Source organism: Pseudorca crassidens, chromosome 5, assembly GCF_039906515.1.
Source record: "Pseudorca crassidens isolate mPseCra1 chromosome 5, mPseCra1.hap1, whole genome shotgun sequence".
Lineage (NCBI taxonomy): Eukaryota > Metazoa > Chordata > Mammalia > Artiodactyla > Delphinidae > Pseudorca > Pseudorca crassidens.
The window spans coordinates 55,548,223-55,565,677 of NC_090300.1; the positions used below are offsets into that span (position 1 = coordinate 55,548,223).

Consider the following 17,455-nt stretch of genomic DNA (forward strand, 5'->3'; position numbering starts at 1 on the left):
ATAAAGATGCTCCTTAATTTTTTCCTCTAGGACAAAGGTACAGATTTTGTTTTCTATCTGAACAAGTTATAAGAGAAATGTGTTCAATTTGGATAAACACAATTTCTTGCAGTCATGAGCCACTGAATGCTTATGATTTTCCACTATAGCATTGTTTGCCAAAGTGAGGAGGCACAGAAGATAGCTAAGTGGTTATTGTCAACACCTTTTAAATTATGTAGTTTTTGTCATCTGGGAAAATTGTAACTAGCATATCAAAGAGAAACATAAGATTAAAGTGGATATTTAAGTTTACAAAAGAAACAGAACAAGTGAATAGTGTAGGTGCTACTCAGATATGGCAGAAATCATAGGGCTGATAAGCAAATGACTCAAGTTTGAGAACAATGCACTGTGGAACCCTGCCTTCTAAAACTACAAATGGATCTATGCAACACACATGTTTTATGTTAGCGGCTGCAAATATATTCTTTTTTTCCTCAGGTGAAAAGAGTTATTTTAGGGAAAAAGGAGTGGGAATAAAAATCACAATCCACACGGAGTTGGAAATTGAACTGAACTAGAAAGTTCATATAGCTGATCCCTACCAGCCTCAATAACCTGCTTTTACCTCCCTGTCTTACTGTGCATATCTTCACATTTGATACTTAGGAATATTCACAAGACTAAGAATTAGCTTTCGTTTTTTTTTTAATTAAGAAGTTGAATATTTTATTATTAAACTGTTTCTTATTTTCCTGCAAGGCTGTTGCTTCACTGTATGAAAACAGCACCGCAAACACAGTGTATTGCAAAATTAAGATAGTAATGTTCTGCATTGGACACTATACAACTAACAAACTTTTCTCCACTACCAGTTATTTCCAGTGGGAAGATCGTTGAGTATTTTGACCCAAATCCAGGGATGGCTGTAAGCAAGTTACAATATCATATAAGGCTTAAGATAGCAATATTATCCTTGAATTACATAATTTTTATAACTAGTTTTACCAGAGATAATTTCAGGCATTCTGAATATTATAACTGGAGACTAGCCTAAAAATCATAGGGTGTTGTGGAAAAGATGCATAGTGTTTATCTGAAGTCATTAGGAGGTTAAGGGGTATTTTCTTCAGGAAACATTGTTGCAAGTAGTTTCTTTTGCTAAAAATTGCTTTTTAAAAATCCACCACTAATTTAAGACAACTATGCTAGATTAAGTTGTTTCAAACTAGTTTATTTAGGGGTTCCATTTTCACTCAATAGATTTTATGTATTTCTCATACACTCCTTCACTCATTAGGTCATCTAGTTCTGAAGGGTTACTGAGTGTCATCTTGATCAGCCAACCATCTTCATAACAAGATTTGTTGACAAGTCCTGGATTTTCTGCTAGAGCTTCACTAATTTCAGTTACTTCTGATAGAGGAGAATAGAGTTCACTACTAGCTTTCACACTTTCCAAAGCACCAAATTCCTCTCATTTGTTCAATTTTGTCTCAACTTCAGGCAGACTACAGTAAACGACAACTCCTAAAGCTTCCTGTGCAAAATTGCTGATTCCCACTGTTCCAACACTGTTTTCTGTTGGTACCCATTCATGTTTGTCTGTGAATTTATGCACCGACACCAGAGCAGGGCCGGTGCGCCAAGCCCGGAGGGCGCCCGCCCACAGTCCCCAGGGCCGCAGCGGTCAGGGGCGCACTGGGCACAGAGATGGCCTGCAGCCTACAGACTGCGGCCTGCACGCTCCGTGCCGCTTGCAGAGCCATGTTCACAGTAAGAATTAGCTTTTCTAAACTTACGGTGCTTTTGCCGGAACCCTGAAAGTTCAATAATGTTATTTTTGCAGAGCCTGAGATAAGATATAATAGATTTGGGGTTTGCAATAGTCATGTGGGAGAGAAGGAAAAAAATAATGGGTGTCTTTTAATTTGTCTGCCACTGCCTCCTCTGGGCAGTGGGCTAGGGGCATCCTGTCCCACCTCCAACTCCATCCACTTGGTTCTCCACAAGTTGTTGTGTTTTTCAAAAAATCCCTTGCCCAGACTTAAGGACATTATTCTAGGAATGGGTCCCTAACCATTTGGGATTAAGAATCAAGTTAGTCTTGCTCTAATGCCAAAACTGCAAGATGAAAACCTTGAAAATTTTGAGCAACTGGTTTTCTTGGTGTAGAGTAAGCCAGTGGTTGGTAAGAGAAAACATGCTGGCAGGAAAAGAGAAGCAAAAAAGAGGGGCAAAGATGTGATAGGAGATCCCTAGTTAAGGCCCCATTTATTCTGTCCTTAGGTTCTCTGAGACCTCTTCCCTGCTTTCCTTATGCCCCCTTGTGTTTAAGCTACTTGGACTTGGGTTTCTGACACCAGAGACCGGAAGGTTCCCAACTAGGATAGAAAGCACGTAAGACCTATCTCGTATTGCAAAATGGGTTTATTTAAATTATTATATACAGGAGAGTGATCAAGATGGCAGAATAGTAGGACGTGAAGCTCACCCCCTCCCACAAACACAACAAAAATACATCTACATGTGGAACAATTCTCACAGAATACCTACTGAACTCTGGCAGAAGACCTCAGACTACTGAAAGGGCAAGAAAATCTCCACATAACTGGGTAGGAAACAAGAAAAAAAAAAAGGTGAGAGAGAAATCGGGCTGGGACCTGCACCCCTGGGAGGAAGCTGTGAAAGAGGAAAGGTTCCTGCACCCTGGGAAGCCCCCTCTCCCTGGCGGGGAGATCAGCCAGGACAGAGGGGTAGCTTCAGAGCCTCAAAGGAAAGCACAGAAGCCAGTTTGTGGCAGCCGGAGCAGAGGGAGAACTGCACAGTCAGTGCCACCACCCTGCACTCCCCACGCTGATGTGCGTGTCTGCCAGTGCCGGCAGGGGCTGGGTGCTGGAACTCAGGCTTCGGAGATCAGAACCAAGGAGAGGACTGGGGTGGCTGTGTGGAGACAGACGCGGGGGGCTGGAATTCAGTGTGACTTCAGGAGGGGGTGTACATAGAGGAAGTCTGGGCCACCTTAGAGGCCAGGTGCCATTGTTTGTGGGGGGGGGGGTGCCCGAGGGGAGTGGCGGGACCTGGATTGTAGCCTTTTTCCCTGTGTGTGCACTCACAGAGAGGAGGACACTAGCTGCACAGGCTCCAGGGGCAATGGCAGACCCCTGCCACCTCCCTCCCAAACCCCGGGAGCAGTCTTAGGCCACTGACACTGACCCCCTGGATGCCAGGAGTGGTCACGGGCCCCTGCCACCTCCCTCCTAGACTCCAGGAGTGGTTGAAAGCCATGTTCACATGCATGGCGTGTCCCTGGGGCATGCCTGAGCTGCCTGCCACTGCCAAGAACCCCAAGACTGGGCACCAGCCACTGCATCTGCACACCCCCTATCAAGGGGATAATGACCAGCACACACTGAGGAAACAGGTGACAGGCATCCATACTAAAAACAGCCCTCACATCAAATATACTGAACTCACACAAGCTACACAGGGATGATCCCACATATAAATAGCCCTCCAAGACCACAGTAGATAAATGTTTCTCCTAAATTCACAGAGTAAGAGAAATATAAGTAAAATGAAGAACCAGAGGAACGACTTCCAGTTAAAAGACCAAGAGCACTTCTCTGAAAGAACCGACAATGAAGCAGACCTCTTCAGTCTAATAGACACCAATTTCAAAAAGGAGATAATGAGAATACTGAAGGAATTAAGAAAGGCTATCAACAGAAATGCAGAGTACTGTAAAAAGAAACTAGAAACTATAAAGAGGAACCAAAAAAAATTAGAAAACTCATTTGCAGAGACAAAAGCTGAGCTAAAGGCAATGAATAGCAGAATGAATAATGCTGAAGAATAAATAAGTTACCTGGAAGATAGAATAATGGAAATCACCCAATCAGGACAGCAGATAGAAAGCCAAATTAAAACAACAACAAAAAATGAAAGCAATGTAAAACACCTATGGGATAATATAAAGCATGCCAACCTACACATAATAGCAATTCCAGAAGGGGAAGAAAGAGAAAAAGGGATCCAAAATGTATCTTAAGAAATTATAGCTGAAATTTTCCCAAACCTAAAAAAGGAAACAGATATCCAGGTACAGGAAGCATAGAGGGTCCCAAACAAGATAAACCCGAAACAGACCTACAACAAAACATATAATAAAAATGGCAAAAGTTAAGATAAAGAGAGGATTTTAAAGGTAGCAAGAGAAGAACACAGTTAATTACAAGGGAACCCCCATAAAGCTATCAGCTGATTTCTCTACAGAAACACTGCAGGCCAGAAGGGAGTGGCAAGATATATTCAAAGTCCTGAAAGGGAAAAATCTGTGACCTAGGATACTCTACTCAGCAAGATTATCACTTAGGATAGAAGGAGAGATAAAAAAAATTTCTCAGACAAGCAAAAACTAAATGAATACACCAATACTAAACCTATCCTAAAGGAAATATTAAAAACTCTTCTCCAAAGAGAAAAGAAGAATCTATAGGAAAGAGAAAATCACAATTGGAAAACACTTAAATAAGCCAGTACACAGATTTTTTAAATCAAAAAATTTTCTATGAAAGTGATGATAGCACACAATGAACAGCAGAAGGGTGAACCTGAAGATGTAAAAGATGACATCAAAATCATAAAATGTGGGGAAGGAGAGTAAAAAAGTGTAGTTTTTTGTTTTTGTTTTTCCTAGAATGTGTTTGAGCCTATATGACTACCAGTCTAAGGTAAATAGATATAGGAGGGGGTCAAAAAACTTGAAAAACAGAGTAATGACAAATCAAAAACATACAATAGAGTCACTGAAACCAAAAAGAAGAGAACATAGGTATAACACAAAAGAAAATCATCAAGCCACAAAAGGAAAAACAAAAAGAAAAGGAAAGGGACAAAGAAGAAATATAAAATCAATGGGAAAACAAGGTTGAAAATGGCAATAAATACATATCTATCAATAATTACCTTAAATGTCAATGGAATAAGTGCTCTAATCAAAAGACACAGAGTGGCATATTGGATTAAAAAAACAAGAGCCTACAATATGCTGTCTAAAAAAGACACACTTTAGGGCAAAGGACACACACAGATTGAAAGTGAGGGCATGGAAATAGATATTTCATGCAAACGGAAATGACAAGAAATCAGGGGTCATGATACTCATATCAGACAAAATAGACCTTAAAACAAAGGCTATAAAGAAAGATAAAGAAGGACACTATATAATGATAAAAGGATCAATACAAGAAGAGGATTTTACACTCATCAACATACATGCACCTAATATAGGAGCACCCAAATACATAAAACAAATACTAACAGACATAGAGAAATTTACAGGGATACAATAATAGTAGACTTTAACACCCCACTCACATCAATGGACAGATCTTCCAGTTAAAGAATCAATAAGGCAACAGAGATACAAAATGATGCAATAGAACAGTTAGACAATTGATATTTTCAGGACATTACATCCAAAAAAATCAGAATACACATTCTTTTCAAGTGCACATGGAACATTCCCTAGGATTGACCATATACTAGGGCACAAAATAAGCCTTAACAAATTTAAGAGGATAGAAGTTATTTCAAGCATCTTTTCTGACCACAACAGTATGAAACTAGAAATCCACCACAGAAAGAAAAATGAGAAAAAAACGATTACATGGAAACTAAACAACATGCTACTAAAAAAACCAATGGGTCAATGATAAAATCAAAAAGGAAATTTAAAAATACTTTGAGAAAAATGACAATGATAACACAACCATACAAAATCTATGGGATGCAGCAAAAGCAATCCTTAGAGGGAAGTTCATAGCAATACAAGACTTCCTCAAAAAACAAGAAAAATCTCAAATAAACAACATAAGTTCCCACTTAAAAGAATTAGAAAACGAAGAACAAACAAAACCTAAAGTCAGCAGAAGGAAGGAAATAATAAAGATCAGAGAGGAAATAAATAAATCAGAGATTTAAAAAAAATAGAGAAAATCAATAAAACCAAGAGCTGGTTCTTTGAAAGGATAAACAAGATTGACAAATCTCTGGCCAAGCTCACCAAGAAGAAAAGAGAGAACACAAATAAACAAAATAAGAAATGAAAAAGGAGACATAACAACTGATATCTCAGAAATACAAAAAAAAAAAAAAAACTGTAAGGGACTACTATGAAAAATTATATGCCAACAAATTCAATAACCTAGAAGAAATGGACAAGTTTCTAGAAACATACAGCCCACCAAAACTGAATCAAGAAGAAATAGATAATTTGAACAGACCAATAATTTGAAGTGAAATAGAATCTGTAATTTAAAAACTCCCTACAGGGCTTCCCTACAGGGCTTCCCTGGTGGTGCAGTGGTTGAGAGTCCACCTGCCAATGCAGGGGACACGGGTTCGTGCCCCGGTCTGGGAAGATCCCACATGCCACGGAGCGGCTAGGCCCGTGAGCCATGGCCACTGAGCCTGCGCATCCGGAGCCTGTGCTCCGCAACGGGAGAGGCCACAACAGTGAGAGGCCCGTGTACCGCAAAAACAAACAAACAAACAAAAACTCCCTACAAACAAAAATCCAGGACCAGATAGCTTCACAGGCAAATTCTACCAAATATACAAAGAAGAAATTATACCAATCCTTCTCAAACTCTTCCAAAAAATTGAAGAGGAAAGAACACACCCAAGGACATTCTATAAAGCCACCATCACCCTGATACCGAAACCAGACAAAGATACCACCAAAAAAGAAAATTACAGGCCAATATCTTTGATGAACATAGATGCAAAAATTCTCAACAAAATGTTAACAAACTAAATCCAACAGCACATAAAAAAGATCACACACCATGAACAAGTGAGATTCATCCCAATTTCACAAGGATGATTCAACATATGCAAATCAATCAATGTGATACACCACATAAACAAGAGACAAAAACCACATGATCATCTCAGTAGATGCAGAAAAGGACTTGGATAAAATTCAGCATATATCCATGATAAAAACTCTTACCAAAGTGGGTATAGAGGGAACACATCTCAAAATAGTAAAAGCTATTTATGACAAACCCACAGCCAATATAATACTCACTGCTAAAATCTGGAACAAGACAAAGATGCCAACTCCCATGACTTCTATTCAACACAGTATTGGCAGTCCTAACCACAGCAATCACAGAAGAAAAAGAAATAAGTTATATCCAAATTGGAAGGCTAGAGGTAAAATTGTCATTATATGCAGATAATATGATACTACATATAGAAAACCCACACAAAAACTACTAGAACTGATAAATTCAGCAAGGTAGTAGGATACAAGATTAACATACAGAAACTGGTTGAATTTCTTTACACCAAAAATGAAATGTCATAAAGGAAAAGCAACCCAGAAAATAAAATACTTAGGAATAAACCACACCAAGGAAGTGAAAGAGAACTATAAAACATTAATAAATGAAACTGAAGATGATTCAAAGAAATGGAAAGATATCCCATGCTGTTGGATTGGAAGAATTAATATTGTTAAAATGGCCATAGTACCCCAAACAATCTATAGATTTAATGCAGTCCCTATCAAATTACCCATGACATTTTTCACATAACTAGAACAAATAATCCTAAAATTCATATGGAACCATAAAAGACCCAGAATTGCCCAGGCAATCCTGAGGAAAAAAACAAAGCAGGAGGCTTAACCTTCCCAGACTTCATACAATACTACAAAGCTACGGTAATCAAAACAGCATGCTATTGCACAAAAACAGACATATGGATCAATGGAACAGAATAGAGAGCCTGAAATAAACCCACACACCTACAATCAATTAATCTTTGAAAAAAAGAGGTAAGAATATACAAAGGGAAAAAGGCAGTCTCTTCAGCAAGTGGTGTTGGGAAAGTTGGACAGCTGCATGTAAATCAGTGAAGTTAGAACACACCCTCTCACCATACACAAAAATAAACTCAAAATGACTTAAGGACTTAACCATAAGACATGACACATAAAACCCCTAGAAGAGAACATAGGCAAAACATTCTCTGACATAAACTGTACCAATGTTTTCTTAGGTCAGTCTCCCTAGGCAATAGAAATAAAAACAAAATTAAGCCAATGGGACCTAATCAAACTTACAAGTTTTTGCACAGCAAAGGAAACCATAATAAGAAAAGACAGCCTACAAATGGGAGAAAATACTTGCAAACAATGCAACAAACAAGGGCTTAATTTCCAAAATATACAAACAGCTCATACAACTCAATAAAAACAAAAAAACAAACAACCCAATCAAAAAAGTGGGCAGAAGACCTAAAGAGACATTTCTCCAAGGAAGAAATACAAATGGCTGATAGGCACATGAAAAGATGCTCAACATCGCTAATTATTAGAAAAATGCAAATCAAAACTACAATGAGGTACCACCTCACACCAGTCAGAATGGCCATCATTAAAAAGGCTACAGATAACAAATGCTGGAGAGGGTGGGGAGAAAAGGAAACCCTCCTACACTATTGGTGGGAATATAAGTTGGTGAAGCCACTGTGGAAAACAGTATGGAGGTTCCTCAGAAAACTAAAAACAGAATTACCATATGATCCAGCAATCCCACTCCTGGGCATATTTCCAGACAAAACTGTAATTCAAAAAGGCACATGCACCCCTATGTTCATCACAGCACTATTCACAATAGGCAAGGCATGGAAACAATCTAAATGTCCATCAACAGAGGAATGGATAAAGAAGATATGGTACATATATACAATGGAATATTACTCAGCCATAAAAAAGAATGAAATAATGCCATTTGCAGCAACATGGATACAACTAGAAATTATCACATTAAGTTAAGTAAGTCAGAAAGAGAAAGACAAATACCATATGATATCACTTATAGTGGAATCTAAAATATGACACAAATGAACCTATCTATGAAACAGAAACAGAATCACGGACATAGAGAATAGACTGGTGGTTGCCAAGGGGGCGGGGGGTGGGAGAGGGACGGATTGAGAGTTTGGGATTAGCAGATGCAAACTGGTATATATAGCATAGGTAAACAATAAGGTCCTACTGTATAGCACAGGGAATTATATTCAATATTCTGTGATAAACCATAATGGAAAAGAATGTGTATATGTATAACTGAATCACTTTGCTGTACAGCAGAAATAACACAACATTGTAAATCAACTATACTTCAATAAAAAAAAATAAAAACAATAAATAAATTAGGATACACAATGTACCAAATGCACAACCTCAAAGATTTCTGTCCTGGGAATTTATTCAGATTTGGCCTTTTCCTTTGTGTGTTTTCATTTTGTTTTTACTTTTCAAATCATATATGCTGAATTTAGGAAATCTATATTTTTTAATTTAACAAAATGATGCTGAATTGGAGCACTAATTGATGAGCACTTGACATGCATCATATCATCTATGCCTCATAACAACCCTTTGAGGCAATTATATCTATCTCCCCTTGAAGCACAAGGTGCTCAAGTAATTTGAGCATATAAATGTTGATGGAGAATTCAAGCCTGGCTCTAATTAATTTCTGAGGCCAGTATACTCTAACCCTGTGCCATGCTGCCTGCCAGAACCCTTCAGGACCTCTCCTCTTGTGGTTACCTTTAACTGATGTGAACAACAAAGGTACCAGCATTGAACTTCAATCTCATAAATAATGTGGTGTTAAAACAAGGTTTAAAAAAGTATTAAAGGAGAAGCAGCTGTAGTTTTGACCTTCAGGCTTGAGTCCATCCCCTCACTGCCATCCTCTCCCCTCCTGATGAAAGGCACCAGGGGTACTCATACAAGAGTCAGATGTTTGACTAAGGGGTGATCGTACTTCTAAAAGACAGACCGAGACTCCTCTGAAAAAAGGAATAAAAACTCTGGGTTCTGAGCTTTGGTTTCCTCCAATGTAAGGCAAATTTTGAACTACATAAGCTAAAGTCCTTAACTTTATGATTCTATGAAGACTGGACTCTTCTGAGGTAGGTGGGCTTCTGTCCAAACTACAATTCCTTGACTGATATAATCAGGGGGCGAGGTCCCCTGGCAAGGTCCCCCACATATGCACAACCTTAGACTTTGAGAAAATTGCCCCCAAGCCAACTGTAAACATCTGCAATTTGGATTGCAAAACTGCCAGTCAGGAAGAATGCCAGCCAACCCCAGGACTCTCACTGCTCAGGGAACACAGTACACTTCTACAAAGCTTATTTCAGATGCTACCACACAGCGGATGTGAAGCTCACCTCCCCCCACAAACACATCAAAAATGCATCTACATGTGGAACAATTCTCACAGAAAACCAACTAGAAACTGGCAAGAGATCTCCTACACAGCCAAAGCTGCAAGAAAGATCTCTATAGAACCAGAGTAGGATGGGGAAAAAAAGTCATCAGGATGGGACTCTGCCCCTGCGAGTGATCTGTAAGGAAGAGAAGGTCCACGTGGGCAGACCTTCACCCTGGGGAAGCCCTCTTGCCTGCTGAGAAATCTTCTGGGACAGAGAGAGGGGCTGGAGAAGCATGCCTGTGTGGGCTTCCTAACATCACGATGGAGAGAGACGTGCACCAACGGCTGGCTGCTGACTTGCCAAGCTTCCCAATCGGAAGGGGCAAACACCCAGGGCCCCTTCACTCCACACCGCAGCATGGCGTGAGATCCTGGCAGAGATTTGGTCTAGCTGCGCAGAGACAGACAGGGCACCTGGGGTGTGATCTGGGCCAAACCGTGGAGCCCATTGTCCATGCGTGCACAGCACAGGTGTGGCTGCAGTGCACACTGTCGGTGCACACCAGGTGGCACCACAGGAACAGGCAGGCACTGGGTGCTGAGTCTTGGATGGACAGGCCCTGGGCAGGAATACGTGACTGTTCATTTCCCAGTGGGAGCGCCCCAGCTCCACCCACTTTATACCACTTCTGGGGCAGACAGATCCTGGGAGAGGTCTACCACAGAGGCAGCCCAGGTCCCAGGTGGCAGCACAGCCATCTCCATTCCTGTAGCCACAGTCCACCAAACCCCGCCTACTCCACACCACAGCCTAGCACTAAGTCTCGGTTGAACAAAATGGAGAAAGTGATGCGACTTTGGGCTGCTTCTGGAAGGAACTGCAGACACCTACACAGATGATGCATATGTTCACTGTGACCACATGAGCCTTACTTGCTTTAGTGAACACCAACTTTGGGGCAAGGCATGCACTCAAGGACAACAGAGCCTGATCAGACCCGACCCTCAGGGCTTCTACTCCAACAACTGGGGAGGAGACCCCGCCCCTGACAGGGCAGTGACAGCCATGGAGCAAAGAGGAGGCCCCACCCCACATCCAGCACAGGCTCTGGGCAGTATACCACCACTCACATTCCCCATCAAGGGGATAATGGCGAGCACACTCTAAGGAAAGATGTGGCTGGATCCATACCAAAACAAGCCCTCCACTAAAAATATTGGGAAAAGGTCTACAGAGGGATGCTCCCACATTAAACAACAACAACAACAACAACAACAACAAAAAGCCTTCAAGACCACAGTAGGTAACTCTTTCTCCTAAATTCATAGAGACAAAGAAAGTTAGGTAAAATAAAAAGCAGAGGAACTACTCCCAACTAAAAGAACAAGAGGAATCCCCTGAAAGAACACATGATGATCAGGCCTCATCAGCCTACTAGACCCCAGGTCCAAGAGGAGATAATAAAAATGCTAAAGGAATTAAGAAAGATTATCAATAAATGAAGTTTATGGAAGTTTCACTTCAGTGAAATGAAGTTCACTGTAACAAGGAACAAGAAACTATAAAGATGAACCAAACAAAATTAGACAATCCAATTGCCAAGATAAAAACCAATCTAGAAGCAATGAATAGCAGACTAAAAGACACAGAAGAATGAATGAATGATCTAGAAGAAAGAATACTGGAAGTCACCCAATCAGAACAGCAGACAGACAAATAAAAAAAAAAATGAAAGCAACGTATGAGATTTATGGGATAATATAAAGCATGCCAACCTATATGTAATAGGGGTTCCAGGAGGAGAAGATAGAGAGAAAGGGATTGAAGATGTATCTGAAGAAATTATGGCTGAAAACTTCTCAAATCTAAAGAAGGACACAGATATCCAGGTATAGGAAGCACAGTGGGTCCCAAACAAGATAAACCCAAACAGACCCACACCAAAGCATATCATAATTTAAATGGCAAAAGTTAAGGGGAGGATTCTAAAGGCAACAAGAGAAAAACAAAATGTCAGTTAAAAGGGAATCCCCATACGGCTATCAGCTGATTTTTCTGCAGAAACTTTGAGGGCCAGAAGGGAGTGACAAGATATATTCAAAGTCCTGAAAGGGAAAAACCTGCAACATAGGATATTCTACCCAGCAAGATTATCATTAAGAATAGAAGGAAAGATAAAGAATTTTTCAGACAAGCAAAAACTAAAAGAATTCAGCAATACTAAACCTACCCTAAAAGAAATATTGAAAGGTCTTCTCTAAATAGAAAAGAAGCAAGAATCTATTGGAGAGGGCAAATCACAGTAGGAGAGGCAAATATACAAAAGGATTGAAGATCACTTAAATAAACGACTACATAGACTAAAAACAATCAAATTTTATAAAAATGATTATGACTACAATTAACAGCAAAAGGATAAGCATGAAGATGTAAAATAGGACATCAAAATCACAAATGTGAGGAAGGGGAGTGTTAAAATGCAGATCTCTTAGAATGTGTTTGAACTTGTATGACTATCAGTTCAAGCAAGTAGCTATAGCTATGGGTCAACATACTTGCAAACCAGGGTAACCACAAATCAAAAACATATAATAGATTCACAAAAACCAAAAAGAAAGTAACTCAAGCATACTACAAAAGAAAACCATCAAACCACACACACACACAAAAATGAACAAAGAAGAACTGCAAAAACTAGAAAACAAGATTTAAAATGGCAATAAATATGTACCTATCAATAATTACTTTAAATGTCAATGGACTAAATGCTCCGATCAGAAGACAGTGGCAGATTAGATTAAAAAGAAGAACATACAGTATGCTGCCTACAAGAGACTCACCTCAGGCACAGACTGAAAGTAAAGGGTTGGAAAATTATATTTCATGCAAATGAAAACGACAAGAAAACAGGGATAGCAGTACTCCTACCAGCCAAACAAAGTAGACTTTTAACATGTCCTTTTTAATTGAAGTATAGGTGATGTACAACATTATGTAAGTTACAGATGTACAATATAGTGATTCACAGTTTTTAAAGGTTATACTCCATTTGTAGTTATTATAAAATATTGGCTATATTCCCCATGCTGTACGATATTTCCTTGTAGCTTATTTTATACCTATTACTTTGTACCTCTTAATGCCCTACACCCCTAAATTGCCCCTCCCCTCTCCCCACTAGTAGCCACTAGTTTGTTCTCTATATCCAAGTCTACTTTTTTGTTGTATTCACTAGTTTTATTTTTCAGATTCCATGTATAAGTGATATCATACAGTATTTATCTTTCTCTGTCTTACTTATTTCACTTAGCTTGACACCCTCCAAGTCCATCCATGTTGTTGCACATAGCAAAATTCCATTTTTTCTATGGCTGAGTAGTATTCCATTATATATATACATATATATGTACACACATATATATACACATACATATATATATATATATATATATACACACACACACATACCACCTCTTCTTTATCCACCTACTAATAGACAGGTTGCTTTTACATTTTAGCAATTGTAAATAATGCTGCTATAAACATTGGGGTGCATGTATCTTTTCAAATTAGTGTTTCTGGGTTTTGGGGGGGATATATACCCAGGATTGAATTGCTGGGTCTTATGGTATTTCTATTTTTAGTCTTTTGAGAAATCTCCGTACTGTGTCCACAATGACTGTACCAATGTACATTCTCATCAACAGTGTATGAGGATTCCCTTTTCTGCACATCCTTACAAACATGTTATTTGTGGTCTTTTTGATGATAGCCATTCTGACAGGTGTGAAGTGATATTCATTGTGGTTTTGATTTACATTTCCCTGATGATTGGCAATGTTGAGCATCTTTTCCTGTGTCTGTTGACTATCTGCATTTCCTCTTTGGAAAAATATCTATTTAGTTCTGCCCATTTTTAAGTTGGGTTGTCTTTATTTTTTTTTGATGTTGAGTTATATGAGCTGTTTATATATTTTGGATATTAACCCTTTGTTGGTCATTATTTGCAAATATTTTTTTCCCATTCAGTAGGTTGTCTTTTCATTTTGTCAACAGTTTCCTTTACTGTGTAAAAACATTTAAGTTTAATTTGGTCTCATTTGTTAATTGTTGCTTTTATTTCCTTTACTTTAGGAGACAGAGCAAGAAAAATATTTCTACAATTTCTGTCAAAGAGTGTTTTCTGCCTATGTTTTCCTTTGGAGGTTTATGGCATCTGGTCTTATATTTAGATCTTCAATCCATTTTGAGCTTATTTTTATATATGATGTTAGAGAATATTCTAATTTCACTCTTTTACATGTAGATGTTCAGCTTTCCCAGCACCACTTATTGAAAAGACTGTCTCTTGTCCATTGTACATTCTTGCCTCCTTTGTCATAGATTAATTGATCATAAGTGTGTGGGTTTAGTTCTGGGCTCTCTATCATGTTCCATTGTTCTATGTGTCTGTTTTTGTACCAAAAGCATTCTGTTTTGATTACTGTAGCTTTGTACTATAGTCTGAAGTCAGGGTGCATGGTTCCTTTATCTTTGTTCTTCTTAAGATTGTTTTGGCTATTCAGGGTCTTTTGTGTCAGTCACCATACAGATTTTAAAAGTATTTATTTTAGTTCTGTGAAAAATGTCATTGGTATTTTGATAGGGATTGCACAGAATCTGTAGATTGCCTGGAGTAGTATGGTCATGTTAACAATATTAATTTTTCCAATCCAAGAACACAGTATATCTTTCCATCTTTTTCTGTCATCTTCAATTCTTTCATCAGGGTCTTATAATTTGAGTATAGATATTTTACCTCCTTAGGTAGGTTTATTCCTAGATATTTTATTCTTTCTGATGTGATGATAAATGCAATGGTTTCCTTAATTTCACTGATAGTTCATTGTTATTGTATAGAAATACAACAGATTTCTGCTGCTTTTGGATGGAATGTTGTATATATATCAATTAAGTCCATTGGTCTAATGTGTCATTTAAGACCCATGTTTCCTTATTGATTTTCTGTCTGGATGATCTAGGCATTGATGTAAGTAAGGGACTTTAACACCCCATTATTATTGTGTTACTATTGATTTCTCCACTTATGACTTAATATTTGCTTTATGTTTTTAAGTGCTCCTATGTTGGGTGCATATATATTGTGCTATTCCCTTCTGGCCTGCAGAATTTCTGCTGAAGTCAGCTGATAGGCTTATGGAAGTTCCCTTGTATGTTACTTGTTGCTTTTCCCTTGCTGCTTTTAATAAAGGATACATGTACATGTATAACTGAATCACTTTAATAACACAACATTTTTTTTTTTTGCGATATGTGGGCCCCTCACTGCCGTGGTCTCTCCCGTCGCGGAGCACATGCTCCGGACGTGCAGGCTCAGTGGCCACGGCCCACGGGCTTAGCCACTCCATGGCACAGGGATCCTCCCAGACCAGGGCACAAACCCATGCCCCCCACATTGGCAGGCAGACCCCCAACCACTGCGCCATGAGGGAAGACCTTAACACAACATTTTTAATCAACTATGTTCCAACATAAAATTAAAAAATTTTAAATATTCTTTGTGATTAAAATGGCAAAAAATTAAAGGTAGTGTGTCTTGATGTGGTCCTCTTTGGGTTGATCCTCTATGGGAGCTTCCACACTTCCTGGACTTGGGTGACTGTTTCCTCTCCCAGGTTAGGGACATTTTCAGCTATTATGTCTTCAAATACGTTCTCAGCCCCTTTCTCTTCTCCCTATAATGCAAATATTAGTGCTGTTGATGTTGTCCCAGAGGCCTCTTAACTGTCCCCATTTTCACTTTTTTCTTCCTGTTCAACATCAGTGATTTCCACTACTGTCTTCCAGTTCACAGATCCATTCTTCTGAATCTTTCTATATACAGTTGATGCCTTCTGATGCATTTTTCCTTTAAGTTATTGTATTCTTCATCTACTGTTCTTTATATTTTCTAACTCTTTTTTAAAGACTTCTAACTTCTTGCTCTGTACATCCTGCTCTGTACATCCATTCTTCTCCCCAGTTCTTTGATCATCTTTATATATCATCAGTCATTACCCTGAACTCTTCCTCAGGTGGATTGCCTATCTATACTTCATTTAGTTCTTCTGGGGTTTTATCTTATTCATTTGTCTGGAACATGTTCCTCTCTCACCTTGTTTTACATAAGTTGCTATTCGTATTTTTAATGTGTCTAATAGGCTAGTTACCTTTACCAAGCTTAGAGAATTTCCTCTCCGTAGGAAACATCCCATATGTCCTAGCAGTGCACTCCCCTCTATATGCTCTAGGGGTTCCCCCATGAGGGCTGCATGGGTCCTTCTATTGTGGCAGATTAAGTGGGAAGTCTGGTAGGTGTGGTTGGTCCCCAGTCCAGTTGGTTGCCAGGACTTTCCTTGTGAAATGGCTGTGGCTGCTGGTTGGCAGGGCCAGGTCACAAGTTGGCTGACTGCAGAGGCCCAGGGGACTCTGGGACCAGTACTGGCTCACGGGTGGGCAGAGTCAGGGTCCAGAAGACTCCAGGGCTGTTACCTGCCCATTGGTGAGTGAAGCCAGGTCCTGGGGTTACTGCCGGGCTACCGGTAGGCAGAGATGGATCCTGGAGTCTGGTTGCAAGGCTCAAGGGTCCCAGAGCTGGTGTCAGATTGCTTGTGGACTGGGGGTAGTTCCTGACACAGCTGGGTATGTCATCTTGGGTGTCCCAAAGCTTGTGTTGGCCTGCTAGTTGGCAGGGCTAGGGCCCAGCTGGTTCTGGGGAAGGGTCTGACCTGCTGGTGGGCAAGCTTTGTCTGGAGACTACAGGTTTGTGGTTTTATTTCTCCCAAAATTAAGTCCTGCTGGCCTTCAAAGCCAAATGCTCTAGGGGCTCATTTTCCTGGTGCAGGGCCTCTGGCCCGGGGAGCCCAAAATTGGGCTCAGACATTTCCTGTGGGAGAACCACTACAATGTAATTATTTTCCAGTGTGTGTCACTTACCCCAGGAGTATAAGACTTGACTATTTCACAAGTTCACCCCTCCTACCCATCTCATTGTGGTTCCTTATGTCTTTAGTCATAGAAGATCTTTGTTGGTAGGTCTGGGTCTTTTTCATCTATGGTTATTCTGCAGATAGCTGTGATTTTAGTTGTGATTTTAGTGTGCTTGTGAGAGGAGGTGAGCTCAGGGTCTTTCTATTCTGCCATCCTGGCCAAATTCTACTAAGATGTATTTTCTTAACATTCT

The 17,455-nt window shown here is 39.6% G+C and overlaps 1 pseudogene; it reads right to left on the reverse strand.

Moving 5' to 3' along the window:
- Positions 1-1,234: 1,234 nt before the first annotated feature.
- LOC137224435 (glycine cleavage system H protein, mitochondrial-like) lies at positions 1,235-1,751 on the reverse strand (annotated as a pseudogene).
- Positions 1,752-17,455: the final 15,704 nt, after the last annotated feature.